The 8,496-nt window shown below is 47.1% G+C and overlaps 1 protein-coding gene across 3 annotated transcripts in view; it reads left to right on the forward strand.

Annotated features, from left to right (window-relative positions):
* LOC144754495 (tyrosine-protein phosphatase non-receptor type 11-like) overlaps positions 1-4,503 on the forward strand; it is a 376,140-nt gene extending 371,637 nt beyond the window's left edge. For all 3 annotated transcript variants that reach the window (XM_078642364.1, XM_078642361.1, XM_078642363.1), the window contains exon 16: positions 4,170-4,503. The gene's annotated coding sequence lies outside the window, so the exon portion shown is untranslated. The remainder of the gene's footprint in view (positions 1-4,169) is intronic.
* Positions 4,504-8,496: the final 3,993 nt, after the last annotated feature.

Here is an 8,496-nt window from a genome sequence, read left to right on the forward strand (position 1 = left end):
GCTGCAAATCGTCCGAAGGGGCTACTCCCTCCCCTTCGAGGCGACCCCTCCAGCCATGCCACCGCAGTACCACCGCGTGTGGTGGGATCACTTGCAACTTCTGCAAGAGGAAGTTACAGCCCTCTTGGCCAAGGGGGCCATCGAGCACGTTCCTGGGCCAGAAGTAGGGTGTGGTTGTTACTCCCACTACTTTCTGGTTCCCAAAAAGGGCAAAGGGGGCCTACGCCCTATCTTGGACCTCCGGAACGTCAACGGCTTCCTCTGGAAGGAGAAGTTCAAGATGCTGCCTCTGGCTCAGGTCTTAGCTGCCCTAGACCCGTGAGACTGGATGGTAGCGTTGGACTTGCAGGATGCCTATTTCCACATCCCCTTCCTGCCGGCCCACTGGCGCTACCTGCGGTTTACGGTAGGCCACGAGCACTTTCAGTTTACCATGCTCCCCTTTGGCCTTACCAGCACCCCACGCTTGTTCACGAAAGTGATGGCGGTGGTCGCAACAGCGGGTTCGCGATATTCAGGCTCTGATTCCGATCTCTCAGCCTTTATCCCGAGTCTCGGTCAGGTTGACTCAGCGGCTTCTGGAGCTGATGGCCTCCTGCATCCTTCTGGTGCATCACTCCAGGTGGCGGATGCAGGCTCTGCAGTGGGACCTAAAGTTTCAGTGGGCCCAGCATCAGGGCAACTTGTCCGACCATGTCCTGATCTCGGAGGGCAATGCAAGATAGTTGCAGTGGTGGCTCACGGACCGCGATTGGGTCAGTTGCAGATCCCGCTCCCTACCCCACCCGGAGCACATAGTTGTGGCGAACGCGTCCCTCCAGGGCTGGGGGGCCACATGGGAGAGGCGGAGATCCGAGGCCTCTGGTCTCCGGCGGAGTCCCGGCTCCACATAAACATTCTGGAGCTGCGGGCGATCCGGCTTGCACTGAAGGCATTCCTCCCCTCTGTCCGGAGGAGTGTAGTGCAGGTGTTCACGGACACCACCACCACCATGTGCTACTGCAACAAACAGGGCGGGGTGGGGTCGTGTACCCTTTGCCAGGAGGCTCTGCGCCTCTGGCAGTGGCTGGAACATCAGGGCGTGACCCTGGTGGTTCAACACCTGGCAGGTTCCCTGAACGCCAGGGCGGACTAACTCAGCCGTCGGTGCATGATGGATCATGAATGGCATCTGAACTTGGACGTGGCGCAAGGCCTCTTTCAGCAGTGGGGAGAGCCTTGGTTAGATCTATTCGCCACAGAAGAGAACGCGCAATGTCATCAGTTCTGCGCATTGGAATTTCCAAGGCGGCACTCGCTCGGAGACGCTTTTCGTCGCGAGTGGAGTTGCGGTCTGTTGCACGCCTTTCCACCTATACCACTTCTGCCCAGAGTGCTGAAGAAGATCAGGCGCAACCGGGCCCAAGTCATCCTTGTGGCTCCGGACTGGGCACAAAGATACTGGTATCCCGAGCTACTCAGCATGTCAATCGATCCCCCTATTAGTCTGTCTCTTCAGGAGGACCTTCTGTCGCAGCAGCAGGGGACAGTCCTCCACCCGAACCTGCCCAGTCTCCACTTACACGCGTGGAGATTGAGCGGCGGCAGTTGAGGCCATTTGACTTGCCTCCTGAAGTCTGTAATGTGCTTCTGGCAGCCAGGTGTCCCTCCACAAAATCGGTATATGCCTGCAGGTGGAACAAATGTGTGGCATGGTGCACAGCAAAGGCTGTGGATCCCCTTTCCGCCCCTCTTTCAGAGGTTCTCCTCTTTCTACTTTCTCTTCCCCAGCAGGGCTCTGCTCTGGGCACTCTAAAGGGCTACCTCTCTGCCATTTCCGCCTTCTTAAGGCTCCCTGATCAGCCGTCTTTGTTCATGTCCCCAGTTAGAAATAGGTTTTTGAAGGGCATCACTCATATGTTTCCTCCTGTTCCTTTCGTCATGCCTCAGTGGGACTTGAACCTTGTTCTGACTTATCTGATGTGCGCTCCCTTCGAGCCACTTCATAACTGTCCTCTTCGTCTCCTTACTCTTAAGACTGCATTCCTGGTTGCCATCACCTCTGCCAGGAGAGTGAGTGAGCTCCAGGCGCTTTCTTCTCAACCTCCCTTCCTTTCTGTCCATCCGGGCAAAGTTGTGTTGCGGACGCGACCCTCTTTCCTGCCCAAGGTAGTCACAGCCTTCCACATCGGGCAGTCCATCACCTTGCCCACCTTCTTTCCGCATCCCTCGAAAGCGGAAGACAGGCTACACCGTCTGGACCCAAAACGTGCGCTCTCATTATCTGGATCGCACACCCCAGTTCCGGGTGGATGACCAACTCTTTGTTGGTTACGTGGGCGCTAAGAAGGGACGGGCTGTACACAAACAGACCATTTCTCAATGGGTCGTCTTGTGCATCAAGGCTTGTTACTCTCTGGCTAAAAAAGGGCCTCTTGTGGGGCTACGTGCCCATTCCACTCTGGCCACGGCGGCTACTACTACCCTGGGTCGGGGAGTCCCCTTGCAGGACATCTGTCAGGCAGCTACGTGGGCCTCGCTGCACACGTTCGCAAGACACTACTGCCTGGACAGCCAAGTCTGGAGAGATGGCTTTTTCGGCCGTTCCGTTCTCCAGGACTTTCTGGTGTGATCATTGGTTCGCAGACCCACCACCGGGGTTGGTATTGCTGGGGTATCTATTCTAAGGTAAGGAATCTAATACTAACCTGTTTCTTTCAGATGCACAAGTTACTTACCTTCGGTAACGATATATCTGTAAGAAACAGTAGTTAGTATTAGATTCCTTAACGCCCCACCCATCCTCCCCTTTCAGCGAACCGATATCTAGGGATAAGGTCATCCCCTTTCAGGGCCCTAGTTTTCATGGCACCAGTGTTGGTTTTTATCATGGCTCTGCGTTTCTGGCACGGAGAAGCTGTATATAGGAACTGACGTCAGCGCACGAGGGCGGCGTCTAAGTACTCCGGCGACGTCATCCTGGCGCCGACGACTGACGCGGGGCCACAGAAGAAGTATGTCATTACCTTAGTGATGGATATGTGCTGCCAGTCCTATGCGGGGAAAGTATGTTCCAAAGACAATGGCTGCATTTAGGGTCAAAAAATGAATAGAACAGAATCCGCAAAGTCCCAAATCAAAACAGGAACTTGGAAAAAGTAACTCTCAATGACCACAGGAAGCATGAAATATCATAAGGACACTAAGATTAAAGGAAAATATATAATTTCAAGCCTATGAAACAATAGTAAGTGTTCTTGTATCTTACTGCAAGGAGCAAAATGGTGCTCTCTACACTTTGGTTGCCTTTACTTAGCTCACTGTAAATTGTATTCTTGATACTACTGAGGAACAGTAATAAAAGGGAAATTGCAAATAATATTCATCTCATTTTCTTTGTTAAATTGCACCTTCACCAAGCTTGAAAAATCTACATTTAAAAAAGGAAAGTCTGGGACGGGGTACATTGTGTTTGTATACATAATGCAGTCTGAAAAAATACCTTCTTACAGTGTAATGTGGGCTTATGGTGGTGTGTGGTGTTTTGTTCGGCATCATGCACGTTAGCTGTTCTGTTAATTGCTTGTCAAGCACACTCATAGTCAACAAGTCTCTCCCCACCTTAACTAAACCAACCCCTTCACAAACGCAACCTCTGAATAATGTTCCTGTAACTCCGCCCTCTTTCTCACGGAGATATGTGACTGTGCATAGCATGAAGCCACCTAATAGGTGACAGCACCCTTTAAAATCCAGAGGATGACGTCAAAGATTCTCTGGGCGTTTCAGACAAGGCAACAGCTGCAAAATGTAAGCCTTCTAGGGTTGGTGACAAGAGTCTGACCCAGCTTCAGCCGACTTATGTCGCCTATGCACAAAACAATATCCCCTCATGCTGACCAAGCTACAATGTACGTCTGGGTAAAAACTGGAGAGATGCTGAAAGATCTAAGGTTGGTTGATGCATTCGGTGTACAGATGAGGTCAAGGGAAATGTTGAGCTCAGAGGTGAAGCTGGAACATGTGCTTAGTGTACTGTGAGACCGGGAGTGTGTGGCTGAGGCTTCTGTATCAGACACCATCCCAAGCAAGGCATCTTAATCCTATGTAGCAAGTAGACTCAAGCTCAAATTATAGGCTAACCCATCTGTATCCCAATAAAATGACTGCTCTTGTGCTTCCTTTACTAGGAATTGTAAAATTGGAGTTGTGAAGGTGACTTACTGCCATATGCCTCGCGGAGCCCGGAGTTCAGCATGGCCACTGCCTCCTTGATTGGATGGATGGAGGAATTTTGCATCCGTCTCAGCGCAAGGTCAGGAGGAGCCCCCATGACTGCATCAGAAATTTAACTTATTACACATAGCAGGACACCTTGTGCTCCTCTTGGGCATGAAGGCCAGAGGTGGTGTCCATGTGCCTAGGCCGAGGGCTGCCACAGAACTGCCTTAGTTTTACAATATTTTTAAATGCTCTTTTTGTTTTGTAAAAATGTATAAATAAAAATGGATTCTTGTTTGGAAATTTCTTTTTTGTTTCTGGCGCACACCACAGAGCTTGACTTGGCCTGCATGGTGATGTGTTTGTGTATGTCTGGTGCACTCTGCAGACTTAAAGGTTGCTGACATTGGAAAAGTGGCTGCATGACATTGTGGCGCTGTGTTTGTGATACAGCATTTTCTGGACCCACTTGCTTACCATTGGTCCTCCGATGAACCTTTTTGTCCGACTGAGAAGTGATGGGAGTTAACATAGGCATCAACCAAATTCAATTAACAGTGCAGCCCATTTGGCTACACAATGAGGACCAGGAATCAGTAGCTCATGTTAAGAAGGTTTATAACAAATTAAAAATCAATTTCAGATACAGGACTCTTAAAACCATGCTATAGAAATACAAAATAGCCACATGCAGTGCTAGCATGCGGAACATATTATGGCGGACTAATACAAGGCAGACAAGCAATTCAGTCACAGCAAAACAAAAGATTGAAAATCATATTTGATGCTCAGAGAAGAGTCTCAAGTTTTGTCTATGCATGAATGAATTTAGACTACCTATGATAGTGTTCTTGCTCAAGGAAGGTTCGGTAAAAAAAATCTAAATTTCCATAAAGGAAATTGAAGTCGAGCAAGGGAAAATAAGTAGGGAAGGTGTCAGCATTTCAGAAGCTCGGTCAAGAGTCTTCTATGTGTGGGTCAGAGAACAAATGTTAGCCTAGGCCACACTCAGCAAGATTCAAAGTAGGCATAGAGGTCTAAACCTCTCGAAGTCTAGGGATTCTGTGGTAAGGTAACATGAAAGGCTCTCAGGGCTGCATCTTCAAAAATCAAAAGGGCATCTCAATCTCGAACTGGATGAACACTAAATTATAACACACAAAGTCCTCTAGCGAACTGTTGTAAATAAACTCCATAGACCATCTGAGGTAAATAGAGGGGTTTATTCACGAGCACAGCAGTGAAAGACCCAGCGCCTGCCGACCAGTCAACCAACTGTCCTGGCAGAACCTAGAGTCCACAGTAACATGGTAATTCTAGAACTCAGGAAAGGGACATAGAGAATAATACAGATCATAGAGTAAAACAAGTATACAGTTTACAACACATCTCCTTACTTTATAAACCAAACAACAAAAAGGAAAAGAAGACACATCAATTGCAAAGATAATCATTCAGATAAGTAGGTGGTTTACGGTACCTTGAAACTCTAGGAGTGGAAAAGGGAGGAGGAAGGGAAGGAGATGAATCAATGGTGGTGCGTCGAATAGCAGAGGAGCCAGAATCCGATGCATCACCACCCCCGAAGCAAAACCTGTCCGAAGAAGAAGAAGAAAGACACTCTTGGGATAAAAACATGTACCCACTACTACCCCCTTCCTTGGAAGAAACAGAACAAGAATTGTGAGAAACAGGAACAGAGACATCAAACAGGTTGAAAATAAGTTTGCCCACATTTCTGATAAACAGCAACCCGCCTCAAATTCAATTTTTCTCCATTTTCAAGTAGGACATAATTGGGAAACACTTTTTTAACAGAAAAAGGCCCTCGAAATTTCGACAGTCCTTTAGCACACCTCCCCGGTTTGACTTTGACCAAATCCCCTTTTGAAATCCTACTACCCCCAGTGGGAGAAGACACAGCAAGCTTTGAATTAGTAAGACCACCACTACTCAAAAGTTGCTTGAACCAAGAAGGAACAAGTTTTGTGCCAGGAGGCCTTCCACGCAAAATCTCAAATGGAGATTTCGTGGAATTTCCATGAACAGTCGTACGATGTGCACACACCATCTCTTGAACAAGATCAGACACACTGCATCCACCAGAGACAGCCAATTGAATTGTTCCCTTCACCAACCTATTGATCCTCTCACACAATCCGTTTCCCTGAGGATTATAGAGTGAAGTACGATGATGGGACACACCAGAATGGGAAAGAAAAGATTGCATTTTTTGTGAGACTAATTGGGTCCCATTGTCGGTAACAATAATACTGGGAAAACCCTCAGAGTGAAACAAAGATTTGAGGAACAGAATAGTAGTCTCAGTGGTGATATCTTTAACAAACTTGACCACTATCCATTTAGAGAAAACATCAACACATACGATGGCAAACCGCTGATGCAGACCAAGCTCAGACATGGGTCCAATGAAATCCAGGCATATGGTATGCCACGGCACACCAGGACAAACAATCTCACCCATGCTAGTGCCAACAGCCACTTTCATACGTTTTTCTCCCTCCTTGCACAAACCACATTGTTCAACCCACATAGCAATCTGCGTATCCATACTAGGCCACCAAAAATTTGATTTGAGTCTCTGTTGGGTCAAAGTCTGGCCAAGATGCCCCTCATGGGCAATATCAAAATGTTTGCGCCTGAGACTACAAGGCGGGACAAATTTGTCATTGCGCAAAATAATGTCTTCCCCACACGTAGACAATTCGTCCAAAATTTTGACATAAGGACGAACAGAAACTTGCACACAACTCTCTCTTCTAGAACCATCCTTGAGTAATTTGACCACGTCTTTGAGAACCTCATCACTTTCCATGGCATCAACCCAATCCTGATGTGAGAAAGAACCAACACCAAAAGAAGTGACATCCTGCACCCAAGCAACACTCATCCAGCAAATCAAGCTGAACATCAGACTCCGTAGATTTCAAAGGTAATTTAGAAAAACAATCTGCTTGGAGATTTCTCCAACCTTGAATATGTTCTACCTGGAAGTGAAAATCTTGTAATTTGGAAGCTAATCTGGCCAACCTAGGAGAACCTCTGACAGCTCCACCAGGAGCAAGAATCCTAAGTAAAGGCTTGTGATCCGTTTTGATAACAAAATTGACTCCCCAAAGATAAGTTCGAAAGTAATGTGCACCCCACACAACCGCTAAGGCCTCCTTCTCAATGACACTATAATTTTTCTCAGCATCAGACAACGTTTTAGAGGCGAACGCAACAGGACGTTCAAGAAGACCATGCTTCTGGACTAGAATGGCACCCAGACCAAACGCACTCGCGTCAACCATGAGAATAGTAGGAAGCCTAGTGTCAAAGGGGGCCAAGACACCAGCTTTGCAAATTTCCTCCTTAATCAAATTGAAAGCCGATTCTTGTTTGGTACTCCACATAAATTTGCACCCTTTTTTGAGTAAACTCCTCAATTCAATAGTTTTCTCCGAGAAGTTGCTAACAAATTTAGAATAGTATTCTATAAGGCCCATAAAGGACCTCAACTGATCCTTATCAGTTGGGCGAGGAGCTGACCTTATAGCTAGCAGCAAATCCCTCTTAGGCTTAATGCCATCAACAGAAATCTCATGGCCAAGATACTCAATCTGTTGGACAAGAAAAACACACTTCTCTTTACGTAATGTAAGCCCAGCATCGCCAATCCTATGTAATACCTGTCTGAGTATTTTATTATGCTCCTCAACAGAACTACCAAATACAAGAATATCATCTTGGAAGTAGATAACTTTTTTTCAGCCCCTTAAACAACTCATGAACTATACGCTGAAACACACTTGCCGCTGAGATTAACCCAAAAGGTAAGCGTGTGAACTGAAAAACACCTTCCGTGGTGATGAAAGAGGTGATATGTTTGCAAGTGTCATGTAGTTTAACCTGATGGTAAGCGCTCTTAAGGTCAAGTTTAGAGAAGTATTTTGCGCCCTCTAGTGTAGACACCAATTCATTAATGTTTGGAAGGGGAAAAACATCTGCAACCACACACTTATTCACAGACCTGAGGTCAACACAGAAGCGTAACTTGCCATCTGATTTTTTAGAAATAACTACGGGAGAAACCCATGGTGATCCTTCCACAGGTTCAATGACCCCACTCTGTAGCATTTCCTCCAACAACTCTTTCACCTCATTCCTTATAGCGAGAGGAACCCTCCTGAGCTTGTGCTGGATGGGTATACAACCCTCCTTCATCTTTATCATATGGGAATAGCCCTTCAGCTCGCCCAATTCACTTCTGAATACAGAATCAAACTCACTCAG

Source organism: Lissotriton helveticus, chromosome 5_1 (genome assembly GCF_964261635.1).
Source record: "Lissotriton helveticus chromosome 5_1, aLisHel1.1, whole genome shotgun sequence".
NCBI lineage: Eukaryota > Metazoa > Chordata > Amphibia > Caudata > Salamandridae > Lissotriton > Lissotriton helveticus.